The sequence below is a fragment of the Vombatus ursinus genome, unplaced genomic scaffold (genome assembly GCF_900497805.2).
Source record: "Vombatus ursinus unplaced genomic scaffold, bare-nosed wombat genome assembly UNPS02014821.1, whole genome shotgun sequence".
Lineage (NCBI taxonomy): Eukaryota > Metazoa > Chordata > Mammalia > Diprotodontia > Vombatidae > Vombatus > Vombatus ursinus.
This window is the reverse complement of record NW_020954599.1, coordinates 23,764,600-23,779,259: the sequence shown is the minus strand read 5'-3', so window position 1 is coordinate 23,779,259 and position 14,660 is coordinate 23,764,600. Positions and strand designations below refer to the sequence as shown.

At 34.4% G+C, this 14,660-nt stretch overlaps 1 pseudogene; it reads left to right on the top strand.

Annotated features, from left to right (window-relative positions):
• The window catches only part of LOC114024392, a 52,275-nt pseudogene extending 40,338 nt beyond the window's left edge, over positions 1-11,937 (top strand).
• Positions 11,938-14,660: the final 2,723 nt, after the last annotated feature.

Sequence of the window (14,660 nt, the reverse complement as noted above, 5' to 3'; positions counted from 1 at the left end):
ACAGTGCCTGTCACAAAAGGTTATATAAATGTTAGCTATTATTAGTTCATATTCTTATGAAGCTTAAATTTTGAATGCAGCACCATTGAATTTCCCTACCACTGGGCCATACTAGAGAATCAATCACAGATCATCAAGGTTAGAATTTACCTCAGAGACTGTCTGGTTCACCCTGTACTGGAAAATGAATCATTTCCACAAAAGCAATCTCCTCTACTAGCACATTGGGGCATAGATTGTGCCAAAGGATAGCACACATGTAAATATTTTTCAAATTAACATAATTGGTTGATGCAGACAGCAGAGTCTAGAGTAAAAACTGGAAGCACTATGGAAGATAAGACTTGAAAGAATAGTATGTCACTGTTTCCATGGTTTGGAACTCTTGTGTTGTTTCCTTTTGGCTCATGTGTGCGGCTGCTAATTGCCTGAAGGTGATCAGAAGCAGATATGATTTGTATGTTTTCCTTGCTTATCTCTGTGGAACTGAAATCCATTCTTTTTTAGAACTCCAGAACCCTGAGAGAATTCATTTCAGAAAGAGAAATCACAGACTAATTCATTCTTTTTTTCAGTCAACAAAAGTATTTTTTATTAAATGCTTATTCTACTAAAGGGGCCATACTACATACTAAAAAAGCAAAGATAAAAAGCAAAAAATAAAGTAAAATGAACAGATGTAGTCCTCAAGCCACTTACATTCTACTACTGCCTGAAGTTAAGTTAATTTTTCCATCACTGGTATGGAGTGTTTGACTTCAGATTTCAGATATTATTCCAAGATATTCCAGCAACATTAAAAGTTTCCTAAGGGTTATTCTTTTTTTCTGGCACAAGCCAAAATTCCTCCCAAATTGGTGTGGGAAAAGGGACAATAGCATTTCAGCAATATATAGAAAAATATATGTGCATGCACACACACATACCTGTAGTCTTCTCTTTTTGAACCAATTCTAATGAGAGTGAGGTTCAAGCATCACCTGTCCTCCCTGTTTTCATCTCCACTGTAAAAGTTCTTCCTTGATTACCTCTTTTATATGAGTTAGTTTCCCCAATTCTTCCTCTCCTTTCCCCCTACTTCCAATGTATCCCTCATTATTCCTCCATTTTTTTAACTCATACCTACTTAATTGACTCATAGTCATGCCTTCTTTCTATGTAAAATCCTTCTAACTGCCATTATAATGATAACTTTCATGGGAATTATATGTATCATCTTCCCTATGATGTATAGGAATGTAAATAATTTAACTTTGTTGAGCCTCTTAGGATTACCCTTTCATGTTTACCTTTTTATGCTTCTCTGGAGTCTTGTGTCTGAATGTCAAATTTTCTATTCAGTGCTGGTCTTTTAATCAAAAATACTTGAAGGTCCTCTATTTCATTAAATATCTATTTTCCACATGAAGGATTATACTCAGTTTTTGCTGGCTAAGTGATTCTTGGTTGTAATCCTAGCTCCTTTGCCTCCTGGAATATCATATTCTAAGCCATATGTTTCTTTTATATGGAAGCTGCTAAATCTTGTATTATCTTGTCTGTGACCCCACAATAGGTGAATCATTTCTTTCTGACTGCTGGCAGAATTTTCTCCTTAACCTTAACTCTGGAATTTGGCTATAATATTCCTGGGAGTTTTTATTTTGGGGTCTCTTTCAGGAGGTGAGCAGTGGATTTATTCAGCTTCTATATTACCCTATTTTTCTAAGATACCAAGTCAGTTTTCATTTATCATTTATAGAAATATGATGTCTAGATTTTTGTTTTTTTTATTATGGCTTTCAGGCAATCCAGTAAATAATAATGTCTCTTAAATAATCTCTCCTGGATCTATTTTTTGAGGTCAGTTTCCTATCCTGAAGGTATATTTTGTATTTTCTTCTTTTTTTTTCATTTTTGACTTCATTTTTATTGTTTCTTGGTTTTTCATGGAGTCATTAGCTTCCTTTTGTCCAACTCTAATTTTTAAGCAATTGATTTCCTCTGTGAGCTTCTTCTATGTGACATATTCTGCATTTAAAAGAATTTTTTTTCTTCAGTGAATTTTTGTGCCTTATTTTTTTTACCTTTATGCCAGTTGTTTCTTTTTTTGAGGTATTATTTTCTTCAATTTTTTTATCTCTTTTACCAAATATTTTATTATCTTTTCCTAATTTTCTTGTGTAATTTCCTTTTCCAATTTTTTCCTCTTCTATTCTCATCTCTTTCTTTAACGCTTCTTGGAATTCTTGTTAGGCTAGTAGCTAATTAGCATTTTTCTTTGAGGCTTTGATTGTAGCTGTTTTCATATTGTTGTCTTATTCTGAGTTGGTGTCTTGGTCTTTCCTACAACTGAAGTAGCTTTTATTGTTCAGGTTCTTTTTTATTGTTTTTTTTTTATTTTTCAGTCTATTCCTTAATTTTAACTTTGTATTAAAGGTTTTTTTACCTGGAAGTGAGGAGGTACTATTCCAAACTTTAGGCTTTCTCATGCTGCTGTTTTCAGAGCTGATTCTGGGGGTCTGAAAGTTCTGAAAGAAAAAAAAAACCTGTTCCTCTGCAGCTGTAAGCACTAGCATCCTATCTTTACTGAAAGTGGAACCCAGAACTGCCTATGGGCAATAGAGTTACTAATCAACATTAGCTATACTCATTGCCTGCAAAGGATTTCCTGTACTCTATTTCAGACCAGTATACCTACTCCCTTACCATTTCTGGCCTGAGAGCTCCCAAGGCTACTATTGCAGTTGTCATAGTCACCTCTAAGGGCCACCACTTGTGCTTCTGCTGTGAGTACTTTGTCCTGGTCTCCAAACTGATGTCACTGTTCTGTCCTGCTGACCTCCTAAGTTGTATTAGGCAAGAACAATTTCTCACACTGAACTTTTGTTGGCTCTGGCAATCCAAAATTCAATTTATTCATTTAAAAGTTATTTGGAGAGTAAAGTTGAGAGAGTTTAGCTGGGTTGCTCCCTCTGCTCTGCCATCATGGCTCTGTTGTTCTTTTAATGAAGAAAAAAATATTTATTCTGATATTGCGAAAAGAAAAAGAAAAAAAGAAAGGTCCAACCTAACTCATATGATTTGTCGATGACATTTAGGCATTCTGATTATGTCTAAGTGATGCCAAACTATCTGAAAGATAAAATGGAGGCATTTATTTGGAAAGAAGCATTTGCTTCAATTACATTGCTTTTAAACTCCTTGATAACTGAAGACTCATTCTTATTTTTGGCCACCTTTTGGCCCTTCTTCCCTAAAGAATAAAAACATACACACAAGATTACCTTTTCCCCCTGAGATTAGTTCAATTTCACTTATTTTTGTTTTGGTATATTTCCCAATCATTCTGAGAGAGCTTCAAATATGTTAATTTTTATTCCTGAAGGCTCAGTTGCTATTTCCTGAAATGAGATAAATGGGACTGAGTTATATGTATAAATATAAAGTACAAAGTGCTATAAATTAGTTATTAAAATATAAATGAACTTCTATAGTAGATGGCCACTCATGAAAGCATAACTATTTAGGTTTGTATTGAAAATCATGCACTGGTACAGATTAAAGGTCTTTAATAATAGATACTTAACTTATTTTCTATCTTGGACCCTGTGGAAGTCTGATGAAGCCTATGCACTCAATTTCAGAATTTTTTGTTGCATATTTTTGTCTAATTTATAATTGAAAGAATTGTTAAATTCAATATGGGTATGTGTGAAAATAATTATATAAACACATACATACATGTGTGTGCATATACATACACATGTATAAACAGACACACATATATACAGAAATATATACATACATATACATGCACACACATATACCATTCCAAGTTTACAGACCCCATGAACTTTATCCATGGACCCTTGAGGGATTCATAAATGCTAGATTAAAAGCAATAAGACAAAGAACAAAAAAAAAAAAAAAAACAACCAAAGGAATAGTTCCATAACTCCAGAGTGACTGAGTCAATAACACTGAAAATTCAAATGACTAGGTGCCCAAGTTGACATCAACTTTTGTTCTTTTATATTTATATTTCCAGAGGATATACTCATTGACCTTTTATGGAGAGTAACACTTGGATAGATGTAGTTAACTATGGTAAGTGGATAGAAAGCTAAATTAATATTAAAATTCAATGGCCTTTTTGTGCATTTTCACTTTAACATTTCAAGCTCATTATTTTTCTCTTAATTGGTGCTGGGAATTATTCTATTTGCATGTTTTATTTATTCATATCAAGCCATGTGCTTTTAAAGTACCTATTCTATTTTCTGTAGTGTGGAAAGGTACTGATTAGATATACACTATGCAGCCCTAGTCATTATTTGAGCATTCTGATGCTAATTTAATTCAGCATAATTCAAATTGTGTCAAATTAGTGTCAAACTGTTAAATATTATTCAGAGCTTCTGTTTGACAAGTTTGACAATGATTACTCATCAGTGATTTAGCAGCACTTTTTATTTTTTGTTTCACTCAGTAAAATTCAGTATGCTGCTTCTGTTCAATAGACAAGTTTTGCATAGGGAACAAGGAGGATTATAAACATCATATTAGTATCTGTCATTTGCTGATATTCCTGTACTGGAAAATCCAAATGCCCCAAGTAAGATGAGCAGGGATTTTTAAACTGGAGAGGATTCTTAATTAGCAAGCTTGTGGAATGACGTGAATATCTACTCACCAAAAGAGCATAAACACAGACACAAAGAAAATGTAACTGCTGCACTCAGCATTTCTAACTAGTTTTTTGTTTTCTATTGATAAGCTAACCTTCTGTTAGGTTCTACATTATATTGACTTTCTAGTTTAGGAATTGATAGATAACTGGTACAACATGCACACAAGGTTTATAAGGCTTACACTAAAGTACTATTCACTGATTAGTTTCAAACTCTGATTTATATATTAACTAGAATGCATTACCTCTAAGGTGCTAAGTTTCCCCTCCTTTGAGGTCTTCAAGCAAAGACTGGATGACCACATTTTAGTAATGTAACAGTAGGGAGTCTTTCAGATATGGATTGGACAAAATGGCTGCTGGGATACCTTTAAAATGCAAATTTTATTTTTTCTGTGATTCTGATTCAATTTTATTATATTATAGATAGAAAATGAACAAAGGTATGAGGGGAAGAGAAGCAATATTAAATAACATCTGAAAGTAAAAGCCTTATTTATCTAAAAAAATTTGTATTTGGTTGACTAATGTCTCTCGCCATATTTCAAATATACCATTTATGCCAGGTCCTTCAACTTTTCAACAATAACCTTATGGTCATAAAAAAGATGAGCAGTGGTATTAACAGTGCATGTGGTAACCATGTCTACTTTTAACAATCACAGTGCCAGATTCTTGCCTCAGGCACCATTTGGCCAAGCAGATTACATATTTACAATAGGAATCTATGAATTTTATAAAGTTCATTTTCTCAAAGACCAAGTCTTTGCTTTCAGTACATCTCTCTCTCTCTCTCTCTCTCTCTCTCTCTCTCTCTCTCTCTCTCTTTCTCTCTATCTCTCTCTGATATTTACCATATTTCAATACCAACAGGGGTATTTTCTTTTCCTGGCCCATACCTGGGATATCTGTTATGGCAAACTTCAATTTTTGAAATCTCTTCAACCTGAATGAATCAGCTTCTCATCTGAAAGTTACTCTAATAGAGTTTATATTTTGGAATTTCATTTTTTGTCCATATCTCTATTCCTATTTCATTTTGTTTTAGGTCTTATCACTATGCTTTCCTTATGTCATAGATTTTTGTACAAAGATCCAGAGTAGTATCAGTTATTAGCTCTGTGTGTGTGTGATCTCTTTCAAGAGTCTGATAAAGCTTGGACTGCTATTTAGAATAACATTCCTAAATACATAAAATGAAATGTATAGAATTACAAAGTAAAGCAATTGTTTAAATACAGTTATGAACACAAAAAATAAACACACCAAAAAATTTTCACAGATTCTGGGTCAAGAATTATTAATCTAAAGTATCACCATTTAAATTAACGATTACATATTGTCTATTCATAAACTGTTAACTCTTAAAGTTGCTTTTCATTCAGTCTTCATCAAAGAAGGAATCTTGCAGATGTTCTCCTATTCTAAAGTAAAGGTATCAAACTGATGCCTCCCCCACCTCTACTATGGGCAAGCATGAGTGTCTGTATCAGATTAATATGTAATTTGGGAATGTTTAACAAAATAAAATAAAAATTCAGTACAGCATAGATAATGTTAATTTGTAGTTTTCTTAGTCTATACATACCTTCAGGTTTCTATTTCTATTTGAGTCTGACATCACTGCTGTAAAAGATAAGAAACTGATGGATAGAAATTTAAATATTCAATAATCCTTTTAAAATAGGTTTTATGAGTAAGTCAAAAATCTATGACAATTCCCTCAATTACCATGTTTTGATTTTATGTGCCATGTTACTCAAATAGATCCCCTAATGGAGGAACTGCATATGAAAGGATTTAGAGATTGAAGGAGCTTTATAGACTATCAAATTCAATCCTTTATTTTGCACATAAGGCAACTGAAATACTGACAAATCATTTGTCTAAGGTCACACAAATAGTAATGGAGTCAATTAGCCACTCAGGTCATTTGATTCCAAGTCCCATTTCCACAATGCCACCCCATTGATAAGATGCCTTTTCTATAGCTCTTAGGAAAATTTTCCTCTGTGTTGAAAAATAAAGTCTAAGTCTCAAAGTAAGCGCTGCATGCTTATAGAAATCAGCTGTGTATCTAAAGCCCATTGTATCCTAGGGAAACTTTCATTCAAAGCCTTTTCTAAGAGGACATTAATGACCCCATTTTACATATGAATGTCTGTTTTTTATGATTGTGGTATCTTATTGTTGAGGCGTCCCTGAATTTTAGACAACTAGATAATGTAATAGATAGAGTGCTGCATGAAGAATCAAGAAGACAAGTTAAAATTGTGCATCAGATACTTTACTATCTGTGGGACCCTGAGCAAGTCACATCATTTCTTCTAGACTTAGTTTACTCATCTGTAAAATGATAGGATAAGTACGCCCATATCACAGGATTGTTGTGTTCATCAAATGTGATAACATACATAAATCACTTTGTAAATTTAAAGGCACTATATAAGCTCTGTATAAGTGCTAGTTGTTATTGTGGGGCTTATCTCTAGTCTCAGCAACAAGTACAAAACTCTCTTCTTTCAAGAGAGTTAAATGGCTCCTACCTCTTTTAATTCAAACTTTCCTCAGAGATCTAAAAAGTTTACATAATTCACATTGTCAGATACAGTTAAGGTCAATGGGTGTCCTCCCACATGTTGTGCCACAGGGCCTCATTGTCCTTTACTCCAAAGATTCCTACCATACTTGACTCGTCTGTCTTTCTCTCCGGCCTGGTTCCTTGTCATGTTGTGACTCATCACTATACTCCATCCATAGCTCATGTAGACATTTTAAATATATATTTTTAATTTATTTTTAATGGAATTATTTTACTTCTTTCAGTGTACCCTAGGAGTCTGCCAGGCATATACGGGAGGACAGAGGTAATGTAACCACCACATTATTTTGGTGCATAGATACTATATAAATCTAATTAGTGACATCTTTTCTCCTGGTCCACATGATATTGTATATTACCTTAGTCCCTGGCTGGATAGTCTGGTCAATTCTGGGGTGATTGTAGTATCTTATGAATACTTTCTCATCCTATCTCATGTGAAGGGATATTTGTCTTTGGACCCAATAGGCAAACAATTGCTTTGCTTTGTAATTCTATACATTTCATTTTATGCATTTAAGAATGTTATTCTAAGTATCAGTCCAGATGCCTGTCTATACATTGTAAGGGTAAGGGTTTATATGTGATTTTTCTTCTCTTGATTCATCTGAAGTAGGAGAAATGGGAAGAAAAGGGACAGACTCTGGATTTAACTACTGTTCACTGATAATCCAAAATTACTTTCAACTTTCAAATTCTTCCCCTTTCTCCAAAGGTTTATCCAGAGTTGATTTCCTCTTCACATAGACTTTAGTCTATGCTATATGCCATTCCTTTCCCTCGGTAGTAGAGTATGAAATGTAGAGAGTTGGAAAAGTAATTGTTACAACATCAAAAAAGACACCATTTATAAATTTCAAATCAAAATTCAGGAGTAATGTCATAAGATTAATCTTTAAAATACTATAAATGCATTTCTAATCCCGCTTTGAAATTATTATCCTTAATCTTTACTATTTCCATGTTTAATTTCAAGAAAGTGAATTTCATTGAATTTTATCACATCATGCTTTTCCAATAGATATGATTTTCTCCCACTCTGTCCTTGATTCAGAGCCCCCACAGCACCTTTGATGCATATATGGACCTATTTTTCAATTTTTAGATTTTGCAGAAGTTGGATTTTTTAAGACTTTGAATATGCTTAAAATACTTTTTCTGTGTTACTAAAATTTTAACAATAAATTTAAATGTCAAAGTAACTTAATACAACTTCAAATCATTCCTTAAAAGTCAATTTTTTTCAACTAATTTCTTGTCATGCAGTCAGTCAATAAGATACATCAAGTTGTTTGCTCAGGACAGAGCTGTACTCTGCACAGCTGTACTCTGTAATGCTGCCTCATTACATTAAAAAAAGAAAACAGGTTGATATTATATTTTTAGGTAATAGTTGGTAACTCTCCAGGTTACCATTGTGTAGCCAGAAGCAACAGTAGAGAAAAACTCTCATTATCTAGAGATCAAAGGGGACATTGCAAGTAAAACCATTATAGAATCATTGTGAACAAAGAGCTGGGAGGGACCTTTTTTTTTCTTCTGGTTCTACCTCCTCACATTACAGAAAAGACTTCTGAAGCACAAAGTGATTAAGTACTTTATTCAAGGTCACATAAGTATTAAGTGACAGAAGCAAAATGCAGTATCAATGTAGCAGTATGATAGTCATTTACTATTATTATAAAATTAATCTAGTCTACATTAATAGATGCTTGAAAAACAACTAAATTTGAAAAAAATACAAAACCTCTTTTGTGTTAAGATAAACAAGTGAATCACAGATATAAATCTATATTTTTTATAAAATAATAAATTAACATAAAATATGGTAGCTAGGTGGCATAGTAGATATGAGATCAAGAAGATATGAATTAAAATCCGACCTCAGATAATCGCTAACTATATCACACTTGGCATGTCACTAATCTTCCATTTGCCACAGTTTCCTCATCTGTAAAATGGGGGTGAAGATAGTACCTACCTCCTAGAGTTGATGTAAGGCTCAAATGTGATATTTGTAAAGGGCATAGCATAGTGGCTGTTACATGATAGGTACTATATAAATATTTGCTATTGCAATTATGAACATATCATTACATATAGTTTCCTCACACCTATACCTTGTGTGATATTGTGCAAGTACTCTCTATCTCATTTTATAAATAAGAAACTAAGGCTGAAACTACATGAGTTTTCTACAGTCATACAATTGAAAAAGGTAAGACTGATAAACAAACACATATCTATTTACTCATTCTTGTATGCCTTGTTTCTGAATATGTAACAAGCAAAACTTTTATCAAAAATATGTCCATTTAAATGTCCATTTAAAACAGAAAAAAGCTGATTGTTATGGTCTTGTATATTAAGTTATAATGGGCTTAAAAAAACCATGAAACAATTATCTCATTTTTAAAAATAGAGAAAAAATAGGTTTACTAACAAAATTCTAGCAATCGTAATTTAAAATAACAATTAAATTACAAAATTAACACTTTAAATTTTAATTTTAAATTTAATTGTAAAACTTTAAAAAATCATTTGTGTCAATTTCACTGAATTTCATCAAAATTTCCATGTGCAGCTAACTGAATAAAAATTTAATTGAATATTCACTTTCTACAGAACATTTTATAGCATTGCTTACATGAATATTTCATCATCAACATATATCATATGGTCACTACCTGTGTGATGATAAATCAACAAGTTTACTTTGTACTGTTTTTGACACCAGAAGAAAATATGCCAGTCCCTTTAAAAGAAATGATATAAACTGAGTGGTTTATCATTTTCTTCTCCAATGGATCCCCATTTTAAAGATGAAAAAATGAGGCAAATAGGGTTTAAGTGCCTTGTCCACTGTCACAAGGCTAGTAAGTGTCTGAGGCCAAATTTGTGCCACCTACCTGAAAAATAAAGCAGATATGGGAATTTATGTTATAAAATTCTCATATTATTTATAAGCACATTCATTACCTTTCAACATAAATTGAACTCTTTGAATGTCTAAAGACTACTTAATTAATCCCATTTAGAAATATTGAATAGAATAAAGACTCTTCACCATCCTTGTTGCTTTTCCTGAGAAGCTCTGTGGTACAACTGGGTGGTGCAATGGATAGAGCGTTGGGCCTGAAGTCAGAAGATTGAACAAAAACAAACAACAGCAAAAGATGTTCTCCAATTTACTGATATCATCCCTAATATGTTGTATACAGCAGTATGCACAATATCAACATATGTGTTTTTTTTTTTTTTTTTTTTTACTAGGGAAGAGTACAGGCGAGTTATTTCTTCATTCTGAGTAGATCCATGGGTTTTCTAAATACTGTCTATTATTGCATTAGATTTTTTTTAGTTGACGTGTCCCCTTATAGACATATACTGATTTGTTTGTTAAAAATTACTTCAAGCCCTTTTTTTGTTTATATAATATTTTATTTTTCCCTAATTACATACTTTTGAACACTCATCAACAGAGTTTTATTCAGATCATAATTTTCCATTTTATACAGTTATAGGTTAATGTTAATAATAATTCATATGGCTTCTCCCTCTGTATGTCTCTCTCTTGGTCTCTCCGTCTCTCTCTCTTTCTCTTTTTCTCTGTCTTTCTCTCTCTCTTCTCCCCCCAGTCTCCCTCTATCTCCTTCCCTGGCTCATCCTCGTCTTCCTCCGGGATCGCTGAGCTCCTGGTGGTTGCCTGTTGGCGGCGGCGGCAGTGGCAGCAAAGGCCGATCAGTCAGTCAGTCAGTGCCTGGCCGCATCTCCCGTGGTGCCAGGATCCAGGCAGGCTCGCTTTGAGCCTGAAATGAAGCTCCAAGTCGAGCCTGAGGGAGAGTATGAGCAGCATGCGGACGGACCTGTCTGACCTCTCTACCTGGGGCACTTGCTGCAGAATCACACCAAGCCCGAGGTTGTTTCCTTTCCCTTAAATGCTGTGACCGAGGACATATACACCTATGGGTCTACTGCACCAACTAGTCTTGGACCTGACCAAGGCACCCACTGCGAGCCACAGAAAGTCTGCTTCATTCAGTTTGAGAAAGTCGTCCAGGAGCCCATAGGAATTACTCTGAAGCTGAATGAAAGTCTTGGAGAGGGAGGTGGAAAGGGAGGTGGCCAGAATTCTCCATGAAGGAATGATTCACAGACAAGGCTTCCTTCATGTGGGAGATTAGATCTTGAAAATTAATGTCATGAGTGTGACCAACCAATCTTGATCAGCTGCAGAAGGTGCTGACAGAAAGGAACAATCTCATTGAAAATAATTCCCAACCAGCAGAGCTCTCTCCCTGCTCTCCAGATGTTCATGAGGTCCCGGTTTGATTATGATCCCCAGAAGGATCCCCTGATCCTCTGCAATGAACCAGGTCTGAAGTTCACAGGAGACATCATTCAGATAATCCAAGGACAACAGCAATTGGTGGCAGGGCAAGGTAGAAGGCTCTGCCAGGGAGGCTGCAGGCTTGATCCCCTCTCCTGAGCTGCAAGAGTGGAGGGTGGTGAATGTGGCCCAGTTAGCCACTCCACTAGTCTCCAAGCTGCAGTCCCTTCAGGGAAGAAGAGGAAGTACAAAGACAAGTACCTGGCAAAGCACAGCTCAATATTCGATCAGTTAGATGTGGTTGCCTGTGAGGAATTCATGACCAAACAGGAGATAGAGAACATCACAAAATCCAAAAAGGATAATTTTGATTACATTAAATTGAAAAGTTTTTGCACCAAAAAAGCCAATGCAACCAAGATTAGAAGGAAAGTAAAAAATTGGGAAAGAATTTTTACAACCAGTGTCTCTGATAAGGGTCTCATTTCTAAAACATATAGAGAAATAAGTCAAATTTATAAGAATACAAGCTGATAAATGGTGAAAGAATATGAACAGAGAGTTCTCAGAGGAAGAAATTAAAGTCATCCATAGTTATATAAAAAATACTCCAAATCACTATTGATTAGAGAAATGCAAATCAAAACAATTTTGAGGTACCATATCACACCTATCAGGTTGGTTAACATGACAAAACAGGAAAATGATAAATGTTGGAGAGAATGTGGTAAAATTGGAACACTAATGCATTATTGGTGAGGTTGTGAAATTATCCAACCATTTTGGGGAGCTATTTGGAGCTATGCCCAAAGGGCTATAAAAATGTGTATACCTTTTGACCCAGCAATAGCACTTCTAAGGGTATATCCCAAAGAGACCATACAAATGGGAAAAAGGACCCACATGTACAAAAATACTCATAGCAGCTCTTTTTGTGGTGGCAAAGAATCAGAAATTGAGAGGATGCCCATCAATTGGTAAATGGTTGAACAAGTTGTGGTATATGAATGTAATGGAATACTATTGTGCTATAAGAAATGATGGGCAAGTGGAATTTAGAAAAAAATCTGGAACTTGTATGGACTGATGATGAGGGAATTGAGCTGAACCAGGAGAACATTGTACACAGTAACAGCCATGCTGTGTGATGACTAATGTTGATAGACTTAGCCCTTCTCAGCAATGCAAGGATCTAAGACATCTCCAAAGGTCTCATGATGGAAAATGCTGTCGACATCCAAAGAAAGAACTATAGGGTTTGAATGCAGATCGAAGCATACTATTTGCTATTTTTTCTTCTATTTTGTTTTGTTTACTTTTTCTGGTGGTTCCTCTTTTTGGTTTTAATTCTTCCTTACAACATCAGTAATATGAAACTATGTTTAATAGGAAAGTATATTTATAGCCTTTATCAAATGACATGCCATCTTGGGGAGGGAGGTGGGAAGGGAGGTGGATAAAAATTTAAAACTCAAAAGCTTATGGAAGAGATTGTTGATAAATCAAAATAAATTAACAAAAAATAGAATAAAGTGAAAAATGTGCTTTGATCCACATTCTGAGTTCATCAGTTCTTTATTTGGATATGGATAGCATGTTCCTTTGTGAGCTCTTTGCAATTGTCTTGGATTCATTGTGTTGATGAGAAGAGCTGAGTCATTCATCGTTGATCCTCACAGGATGTTGCTGATACTGTGTACAATGGTTTTTTTTTTTTCCTGGTTCTGCTTATTTCACTTTGCATCAGTTTGTACAAGTGTTTACAGATTTTTTTCTGAAATCTGCCTGTGCATCATTTCTTATTGCACAATATTATTTCATTGCATTAATATTTCACAACTTGTTCAGCCATTCCCCAATTGATGTTCATCCCCTCAATTTCCAACGTTTTGCCATCATGAAAAGAGGTGCTAAAATTTTTTCACATGTGTTAAGTTCTTTCCCCTATTTGTGATCTCTTTGAGATATAGACCTAGTATTGTTGGATCAAAGGGTATGCACAGTTTGGTTGTCTTTTAAGCATAGTTCCAAATTGCTCTCCACAGTGATTGTATCAGTTCACAACTCTACCAACAGTCCATTAGTGTTCCAATTTTCCCACATCCACTCCAAAATTTATCATTTTTCTTTTTTGTCATATTAGCCAATCTGATTGGTGTGACATGGCATTTCAGAGTTGTTTTAACTTGAATTTCTCTAATCAAAAGTTATTTAGAGCACTTCATCATATGTCTATGAATAGCTTTGATTTCTTCATCTGAAAACTACCTATTCCTATCCTTTCACCATATCAATTGGAGAATTAGTTGTATTCTCATAAATTTGATTCATTTCTCTGTATATTTGAGAAATAAGGCCTTTATCAGAGACATTTTCTGTAAAGATGTTTTCCAGCTTTCTGCTTTCCTTCTAAGCTTGGTTGCATTGGTTTTGTTTGTACAAAAGCTTTTCAGTTTAATATGGTCAAATTATTCTACATTTTGTAATGCTCTCAATCTCTTGTTTGGTTATGAATTCTTTACCTCCTTTCAGACCTGACAGGTAAACTATTCCATGCTTTTTTAAATTTGATTGTTTCATTGTCTATGGTGCCTTGTAGCAACGTGTAGTTTCCTTCCTTATCTTTTAATTAGGTATTTTTTTTTGCATTTATTTTGTTTAAGATCAAGATTGCTACTTGTCTTTTTTTTTTACTTCAACTGTAGCATAACAGATTCTGATCCAACCTCTTACCTTTACTCTGTTTGTGTCTCCCTGCTTTAAGTGTGTTTATTGTAAGCAATACATTGTAGGATTCTGGTTTTTCAACTACTCTGTTATCCACTTCCATTTTATGAAAAAGTTCATTCCATTCACTTTCATAGTTAAAATTACTACCTGTGAATTTCCCTCCATTACATTCTTCCTCTTATTTGTCCTCTCTTTCCTTTCACCCATTCTCTCCTCACCAGTGGTTCGCTCCTGTCTATCACTTCCCCTGATCTGCCCTCCATTATATCAGACTCCTGCCCCTTTACTTAGTCTCCTTCCCTCCTACATCCCTATAGGGTAAGATA